Here is a 10,012-nt window from a genome sequence, read left to right as displayed (position 1 = left end):
TTGATGAAACGGCTGATGATGAAACATGAGAATAGACTATTTTGCATGACATGGCTTTATTCTAAACCTTGTCGAATTCTAAATCAATTGCTCTGGAATCACATAGAATCTTATATATCTTATATATCCCTACAGAACCCAAATCTAACACACAAAGCCGCTGGAAAATATCCAGTAGATATCTCACTGCTGATGCAATTCTCTATCTATATAGGAGCCAGGTACCTCCAAGGATGGAGTACTGTTGCCACATCAGGGCAGGAGCTGCTAGAAAGGACTTATCCTGCCTTGATTGAGTTCAAAATAGACTTCGTAGCCTCATAGGAGATGTCCTTTTCTCTTCCCTGCAACCTCTTTCTCACAGAAGAGATGTTGCGAGTTTGTCTCTGCTTTATCGTTATTTTCATGGCAAGTGCCCGACTGAGCTTCAATCTATGGTCCTCCCTCACCAAACTTTCACAAGAAACAGTCGTCTAGCTGAAAACACTATCAATAACTCCCCCCACTCTTTATCTGTGCCTAAACCTAAACGTAAATTCCATGAACAAAGCTTCTTTCTTAGAACTGCAGGCCTGTGGAATTGTCTTCCATTTTCCTGCTTTCCAGCTGACTACAATATGGTTGTCTTCAAGTCCAAGTTCTTGATGAGCCGCTCCACTTAAGTTAACAAATTTACTGAATTTCCATTACTAACGATTACTATATTGTCCAATTGACTACTGTACACTCTTAACCCTTATGCTCGAGTGGTCTCTGGGCCTTAATAAGTGGTTATGCTTATGTAAAAAAAAAACAAAAAAAACACATATCCATACATTGTTGGGAGAAAATATGAAAGTACACATATCAATATCTAGTCAACAATTAGACCAATATTTGATTTTTTTTTACTAATGGATCACCATTTATTTAGGCCAAAACGCACTCATGGTTAAAGATATGTTTGGATAATTTAATACCAAAATAAAACACCAGGGTCAGTTTTTAAGATAGGTGAAATCTAGCTCCCAAAATGTCAATGAAGCGATGTCTATTTTCAATGATTACTTGCTTGTGATTAGTTGGAAAAAAAAACAAACTATTATATTCATAGTTAAGTTAAACATCAATTACTTCTTTTTATCTGTATTGGATTGAGATGTTACCTTTTTATTAAGAAATAAATATGTACCTCGTGCTGAATACGAAATGATCTTTGGAGCTTAGAGTTATCTCCCTTTGAATCAGTAGTAACAGGTTACACTATTAGAATGTTTTCTTGAACAGAAATATCTGTATTATATATTCATATTAATATCTGTATTATATATTCATATTAATATCTGTATTATATATTCATATTAATATCTGTATTATATATTCATATTAAGCATTAAGTATAGTGGCACCTTTGGATCGTTCTTTTCAAGTTGTAGTTATCTGCTTTTAGATCACATGAGGCTTTTTTTAAATTGTTTTTACCCCACAAACAAAATACGGTACCACTTGGACGTAAGAGGCTACTATTTGGGATCAAATGTATAAGGACACTATGTAGGGAGTTGAGCAACGAGATGCCTGTCCATTTTATACTTGAACTTCTGCATGTTAGTACAGTCAGGGAAGCGGCAAACAGAGAGGGAATTCCAAAGTCTAGCAGTTCAAAGAAAGAAACTATTAGATTAGAAGGCTTTTTGGCATCCATGGATCTCTACAGTGTGGGGGTGGAATTTTGCTGCTTGTTGGGTTAGTTTGGGGTATTTACATTGAGAGGGTACAAGTGCTTTGAGTTCGATTTCCATTAAAATACTTATGACAGGAACAGGGATGCAACATTTCAGCGATGGGACAGGGGTTGGTTGATAGTGCGAGACCTATTACGTTGGAAACTTTTTTGAACCTGTCTAAGAGACTAGTGGTAGATACACCAGAACAACTGTAGCAACTGTACTCCATGTATGGGAGAATGGTGGCTTTGTAGAGAAATAGGATAGTCTCAGATGTGAGTAGTCTTTTAGAGGTCCCTGTTGGTAAACTTTCATAGCAATAATTTAACTGCCTAAAGAGCCATCCAAGATTCTATGAGTTCTCATTTAACAAACAAAAAATCAGATCCAATTACAATGCGGCTCTTCAAATAACAAAACTATAAGTTAGCTTTTCAACAACTTCGGTACATGTGACAGAGATAGATACAATTTTTTCTCTGCATGGATCTCTATCTACACCGACCAACCAGCTGACGTTGGAATAGTGCAATCAGCAACAGATGAAAACCTTAGTAATATTTGTCAGTGACATGTAACTTTGTTCCACCCAACACCATGCATGATAATGAAGCATCACATTGAAAACGTCAGCAACAAAGCAATTTTTTAGTTTACCCCATACTTTACCATCTTGTCTGATAGTGATCAAGCAGCAACAGCAGTTCTTATTCTTCAGAGATCTAAGATGGTTAGCAACAACAACCCGCCCACACTAGCAGCTCCTGTTCTTCTGCATCATAAGCACAGAAACAGTTCTGATTCTAGCATCATGGCTACATCTACAACTGTGGCTTTCCTTATGACTAGCAGCAGTTTCCAATCCTGCCCACAACAACATCATCTATTATAATAGCTCTGCTCTTATCCACTACACTTAGCAGCAGCGATATTGCATGCAACAAGTAGCAGCAATCCTGCATGCAATAAACAGCAGCATCCAATCCTGTTCACAAAACTATCACTATAATTATTTATTCCAATGGATTTTTCCCAGAGAATGGTTTTCTTCCAACTAAGTTAATTCCCAAACAGAACTGTTTTGCAATAGCTTTATGTCCCTTTAAGAAGATGAAAATCAAGATATGATTAAATTCTAATTTTGATCACTATCCATTACAAGATTTTGATTCTAGAGAATGTCTCAAATTTAACGCTTAAGCTTAAGAAAGGGTATGGCATAAAGGTCTACTCCACAAAATCTCCAGCTACAGTATAGCTGGAAATGTCTTTTCAATTATTAAATCATTTCTCTCTGATAGGTTCATAATAGGTAGTGGTTGATGGGCAAATATCAGAAGCTGACAGTAATAATGCTGGAGTCCCTCAAGGGTCTATCCTGGGCCCAACTCTCTTCCTGATTTACATTAATGATCTTCCAAATGAGATCCTAAGATCATTCGTAGATATTTATGCTGACGACACTACTATCTATGCCAATACTTCAAAGGCAGTAAACGACCAAGTTCTCTCTGATTCTCTCTTCTCTGATCTTGATCATGTGGTGCAATGGAGAAAGAGGTGGCTGGTTACTTTTAATGCATCTAAGATCAACCTTCTATCTTTCCATCATCAATCTGACATGAATCGAAATGAATGGCTCTCGTCTTTGGGAGGCTTCATGTTTTGACAACCTTCTAGGTCTGACCTTTACTCCTGATCTGAAATGGAACACATACATCAAATCCGTTGCCAGGGTTGCTGGAAAAATGGTGGGATCATTCTACCACTCCAGTAGATATCTCACTGCTGATGCAATAATCTACCTATATAAGAGCCCAGTATCTCCAAAATAAAGAACTGTTGCATATCTGGGTAGGAGCTGCTAAAAGCAGCTTATCCTGACTGAAGAGTTCAAAAGAGACTTCCTAGCCTAGTGGGGCATGCTCTTTTATCTTCCCTGCAGCCTCTTTCCCATAGAAGAGATGTTGATTGAAACTGCCATCTTCAGACAATACTCACCTGCAACTGGATAATATATATCATTCAATATATAAATAAATATGAATAAATGAATAAATAATACTCATCTCACTAAGCATCTATATATTAATATGATAGCGTGTGTGTTATTTTCTGTGTCATGCTTATATCTGGGTTGGTTTATTGTTATGGATTTCTATTTCTTGTAATAAATAATTTTACGAAGAATTCCTAATAAGTTTTGGTTTCGTTTTCGATTATAGCTAACTAGCCTGGGTTCCCAGCGTTGCCCGGGCGTTTGGAGGTGTGTGTTGAGCAAAAAAAAAAAAAGTGGTAGTAGGCAGGCAGGTTCGAACCTGTGCCACGAAGGCGGAAAAGAAGGTGAAAGAAAATCTGACGTCTTAACCGGAAATCTAAAGCATTGAAATTAACCAAAGTCAATTCAACGGTAACGATGACTTGCTAAAATGTCGGCGAAAAAAATCGACCCCTCCTTGTACAAAACGGGTGAAGTAAACAATGTTTTTGACCAATTTTTCGATATTTGTCGTCAGAGACAGTGAACTTCAAAATGATATCGATCTTGTCAGAATCCGTCATGTCTGTAGATAGTCTTTGTGAGACATACATACATACATACATACATTTAAACAGACAGGTGAGATTTATATTATAGAAGATGGCACTCCAATAATCTATTTTTTTTAAATAATTTTATCAAGAATTCTTCATAAGTCTTGGTTTCGGTTTCGATTTTAGCTGAAGCACTTTAGTAATCTATGTTTTTCATAAATAATTTTATCAAGAATTTTTCATAAGTTTGGGTTTCGGTTTCGATTATAGCTGAAGGAACTAAAGTTTTTTATATATATAGATATATATATATACATAAGTTTAGGATTCAAGCTGATGAACCCAAGTCACATAGATATATTTTTTATCTTTGAAATCGCAACTTTATAATATATAAAAATCGATGGAACATTAACTCTATAATAATATATACGAAATCTGCAAAAATTAAAATATCATATTTTAATTTACTATACGATCAGACTACACCGGGCGTCTCTTCTAGCTTAGATAAATACTTTTGCAGTTTTAACAAAAGAGTTATAATAATATCAGAGCATCTCCATTTATGCTACACATCTGCAGAATGCCAACATCAATATATTACATATGAATGAGTCCTGGTGGAATTTCCACAGGTCCTGCTAGTTCCAATTAATTAAGTAATATATATCATTCGGTACAGACCCGACTATGGAAGGCAGTAATTGCTGAGAATGCAGTTAGGAGATTCGGAGTTCCTATACCGTCGTGGTAATCACTTGACGGAGACCAGAGGAATAGTTGGCCAAAATGTTATGAAACAACTAAGAAAGATGGGGATAATAGTCCACAATGAATAAATGAATAAATAATACTCATCTCAATCATGAATTCCTATTAATTAAATAATATATCATTCGGTACGGACCCAACAATGGAAGATCAGATAATAAATAAACACGAGACCCGTGGCACAGTGGATAGATACATTGAATTTCTATGGTTCCAGATGAGCATTAACTGATGATAGCGGTTTCAATCCTACCTGAAGCCGACCAGAGGCTTACTTGGCCAAAACCGTGGTGTGACGACAACAACTATGGAAGGCAGTAATTGCTGAGAATCCAGTTAGGAGACTCAGAGTTCCTATCTTGTCGCGGTAACCAGCTGACGAAGGCTAGAGGAATAGTTGGTCGAAACGTCGTGAAACAACAACTAAAGGATGAGGATAATAGTCTTTTTTTTCTTTTCTTTTACACAGGAATCACCACATTATCAAGGCCAAGAGGCCACTCAAGGATAAGGGTTAAAGAGTGTACAGTAGAAATTAGACAATATAGTAATCATTAGTAATGAAAATTCGGTAAATTTGATAACTTATATGGAACGTAGATAATACATGGAGAGTAGATAATACAGTGGATGTGTTATCGGCAGCTCCAGTTACTCTCGCTTCTCCTATTTTGTCATTCAGTCCTCATTCAATGAGTGATTTTTCTGACAAAGGGTGAAGAAAAAGCTGCTTAAAGGTCGGTACTACTTGGTGACCAGTAGTCTGAGTTGTCGGAAATTCTTCTGTCTCTGTCTGTCCTTGTGGCCATGTCACTAGTAAGGGTGCTGGAGGTAAACGTTTTGTCTGGGCTGACGTTATCCACCTGATAGTCAGGGACCCGAACCTTGGATTAACCACTAAGGAGGCTGTCCTATCAGCAGGCGCAAAGTACTGGGACTGCTGTATTGCCATTTGGTGAGTGGATCTGGACCATGCAGTAGTCTCTGGTGGGGCCTCTCGATGCCATACTAGTGGGTAATTGTTACGGCTTTACCTTTTCGTGTGCTACAAATAAAAAATTTTTCCTGTCTTTTTCTCTCTTACTTTCCCTCTCTGTACTGCTCTAACCAAGTATGCCGACCTATTCCACAAATCCCAAAACCTCAACATGAAATATCTCCAGAATAAAAACTCGATTAAACCTAGAACCCCATCTTCCAGCGCAGACCCCTACTACCAGGTCTCCTTCTCCAATATCAGGAGTCTACGTTCCAACCTTCCAGAGGTTGAAACCCAATTACAGGAGACGAAACCGGACATATTATTTCTAAGTGAAACTGGAATAGGGCCGACCACTTCCCTAGATGAGTTCATAATTAATGGATACTCCAATTTAACAGCTAAATCTGACACCCAAGATCGCCATGGGCATGGAATATGTGCCTACATTAAGGATGGCTTCCCATGTGGCAGGGATATCTCTAGAGAAGATCCTAATTTACCCTATATGTGCTTCAGGGTTGCTCTTGCTAACACCACTGCATTTATATTTGCCCTCTATAGGCCCCACAACAGCGGAGTTACTATCTTTAAGAGCATATCTGAGAAAATAGACCACATACTGTCTTCACATCCCTCGGCTAACATCCACATCTGTGGTGACTTCAACGTCCATAACGTGGATTGGCTGACCCATTCAAATAAGACAGATGATGAGGGGAGGTTTTGTCATGATTTTGCCATTGCTTATGACCTCACTCAGATAGTTCGCGAACCCACCCGTGTGCCCGATACACCCAATCAATATGCAAGCCTCTTAGACCTTTTTCTCTCAACTTCCCCTGAGCTATGTTCATGTACCGTTCATTCTCCTCTTGGATCCTCCGACCACTCCGTTGTATCAGTTAAGATAAAAACGAAATGTAAGAAGCCCCCAGACGTACCCCTCCACCGTACTGTGTACCGATACTCTATGGCTGACTGGGATAGCTTCCGTACATTCATATCTGATTTACCTCTGCACTCCATGTTTAAAAAGGAAGTGTCCTCTATAGTATCAGATCTGACCGAATGGTTAATTGTAGGCATTGACCAATTCATACCATCTAAAAAATTCCAACAAAAACCTAAAAGCCAGCCATGGTTCTCTCCAGAATGTGCTGCTGCTATCGCGCACAGAAATCACTTTTTCCATAGCTACCAACGTAATAGATGCACTGAGACTAAAGCTGCTTTCAGGACTGCCAGCAACCACTGTAAAAGAGTAATAAAAAATGCAAGAGAGCTATATGCCCAGTCTGTTAAATCCAAGGTAGCTGATCAGCGGCTTGGTTCTCACCAATTTTGGCAAATAACAAATAGGATCCTGAACAGAAGTGTGCGTTCTATCCCAACCATTATCAATGGACCAGAGGTCATCTCGTCAGCGTCAGACAAGGCCAAACTATTTGCAAAGAACTTTGCAGCTAATTCTACCCTATGCGACGAAGGCCATCAACTCCCCATATTTCCTCCTATAACACAAAACAAGCTAGGTAACATACAAATATCCGTGCATGAGGTCGCCAAGCTAATAAAAACCCTAGATTCCAGTAAAGCAACTGGCCCTGATGGCATCCCAATTATAGTGTTAAAAAAGCTTCAACCAGAACTTGCTCCCATACTTACGAAACTATTTAAGCGCTGCCTTCAGGAGAAGTGCTTTCCGACCCCCTGGAAGACCTCATCAGTTTGCCCTGTATTTAAGAATTCAGGTGATAAGTCATCTCCCTCTCAGTACAGACCAATAAGTCTCCTCTGTGTTATGAGTAAGTTGCTGGAATCAATTTTAAATAGAGAAATAGTCAACCACCTCAGCAGGAATAACCTTCTTAGTGACACACAATATGGTTTCCGCTCTGCAAGATCTACCGCAGATGTGCTGACGGTTATATCCCACAGGATAAGTGAATCTCTTGACAAAGGCTTCCTTTCTAGGGCAATTGCTCTTGACATATCAAAGGCCTTTGACAAGGTATGGCATAAGGGTTTACTTCACAATATTTCCAGCTACGGTATAACTGGAAATGTTTTCTCAATCATTAAATCATTTCTCTCCGATAGGCTTATAAGAGTAGTGGTAGATGGACAAAAATCGGAGGCCTGCAATATAAATGCTGGGGTCCCTCAGGGGTCAATCCTGGGCCCAACTCTCTTCCTGATCTACATCAATGACCTCCCTAAACACATACTTAAATCATTCGTTGACATCTATGCTGATGACACGACCATCTACAGCAACACATCAAAGGCTGTAAATGACAAAGTTCTCTCTGATTCTCTCTCCTCTGATCTCGAGCGCGTGGTTCAGTGGGGGAAGATGTGGCTAGTTACCTTTAATGCATCCAAAATCAAACTCCTATCCTTACATCATCAACGCTCTGATCCCCATCTGGCATCAATTGGGATGGATGGCTCTCGTCTGGGTGAGGCCCCGTGTTTTGACAAGCTTCTGGGTTTGACCTTTACTCCTGATCTGAAATGGAACACGTACATCAAGTCTGTTGCCAAGGTCGCTGGAAAGATGGTGGGATCCTTCTACCGCTCCAGAAGATATCTCACTACTGATGCAATTCTCTATCTATATAAAAGCCAAGTACGTCCAAGGATGGAATACTGTTGCCATATCTGGGCAGGAGCTGCCAAAAACAGCCTATCATGCCTTGACAGAGTACAAAATAGACTTCGTGGCTTAGTGGGGGATGCCCTTTTCTCTACCCTACAACCCCTCTCTCACAGAAGAGACGTTGCGAGCCTATTCTTGTTTTATCGTTATTTTCATGGCAGGTGCTCTTCTGAACTCCAATCCCTGGTCCCCCCTCGCCAATCTTTCACGAAAAACACCCGTCTAGCTGAATCCACTGTGAAAAATTTCCCCCACTCTATATCTGTGCCTAAATCAAAACGCGGATTCCATGAACAAAGCTTCTTTCTTAGAACTGCACGCCTGTGGAACTCTGTTCCGTCTGCCTGCTTCCCTCCGGACTACAACTTGGATGTCTTCAAGTCTAATGTTAGCAAATTCCTAATGAACCGCCCCCTTAAGTAAACACTCCATCAAATCTCCACACTAACGTAATGTACTTGCAATAACCCTTATCCCTGAGTGGCTTCCGGGCCTTGATAAGTGGTGATCACTGTGTAAAAAAAAAAAAAAAAAAAAAAAACGGCTCATCAAGAACTTATTTACATTAGACTTGAACACAACCATATTGTAGTCAGCCAGAAAGCAGGAAAACGGAAGACAATTCCACACGCGTGCAGTTCTAAGAAAGAAGCTTTGTTCATGGAATCTACGTTTAGGTTTAGGCACAGATAAAGAATAGGGGGAATTATTGATAGTGTTTACTGCTAGACGAGTGTTTCTTGTGAAAGTTTGGTGAGGGGGGACCATAGACTTAAGCTCAGTCGAACACTTTCCATGAAAGTAACGATACATCAGAGACAAACTCACAACATCTCTTCTGTGAGATAGAGGTTGCAGGGAAGAGAAAAGGACATCTCCTACGAGGCTACGAAGTCTATTTTAAACTCTATCAAGGCAGGACAAGTCCTTTCTAGCAGCTTCTGTCCAGATGTGGCAACAGTATTCCATCCTTGGGCGTACCTGGCTCTTATATAGATAGAGAATTGCATCAGCAGTGAGATATCTACTGGATCGATAGAAAGATCCCACCATTTTTCCAGCAATTTATTAGTCTGCAACGAATAAATAATGCTCATCTCAATAATCATTTCAATTAATTAAATATTTTTTACTCTTGCTAGTTCCTTGTATAAAGTCGCTTCACACCTTGTCTGTGGCGATTTCTACATTAAAAAAAACATGTTTATTTTCATTAATAGAATACCACCGTGCTATATTCTACATATATTTTGTTTATATATAAAGTCAGTGTGTATGTGTGTTCATCAGACCATGTATGAACTACAATTATCATATTTGGGCTGATGAATCTCTGTCCCATTTAAGGATTAT

This window comes from Euprymna scolopes, chromosome 3 (genome assembly GCF_053919585.1).
Source record: "Euprymna scolopes isolate OS-2025 chromosome 3, ASM5391958v1, whole genome shotgun sequence".
Classification (NCBI taxonomy): domain Eukaryota; kingdom Metazoa; phylum Mollusca; class Cephalopoda; order Sepiida; family Sepiolidae; genus Euprymna; species Euprymna scolopes.
The sequence above is the reverse complement of the archived record's forward strand: the minus strand, read 5'-3'. Positions refer to the sequence as shown.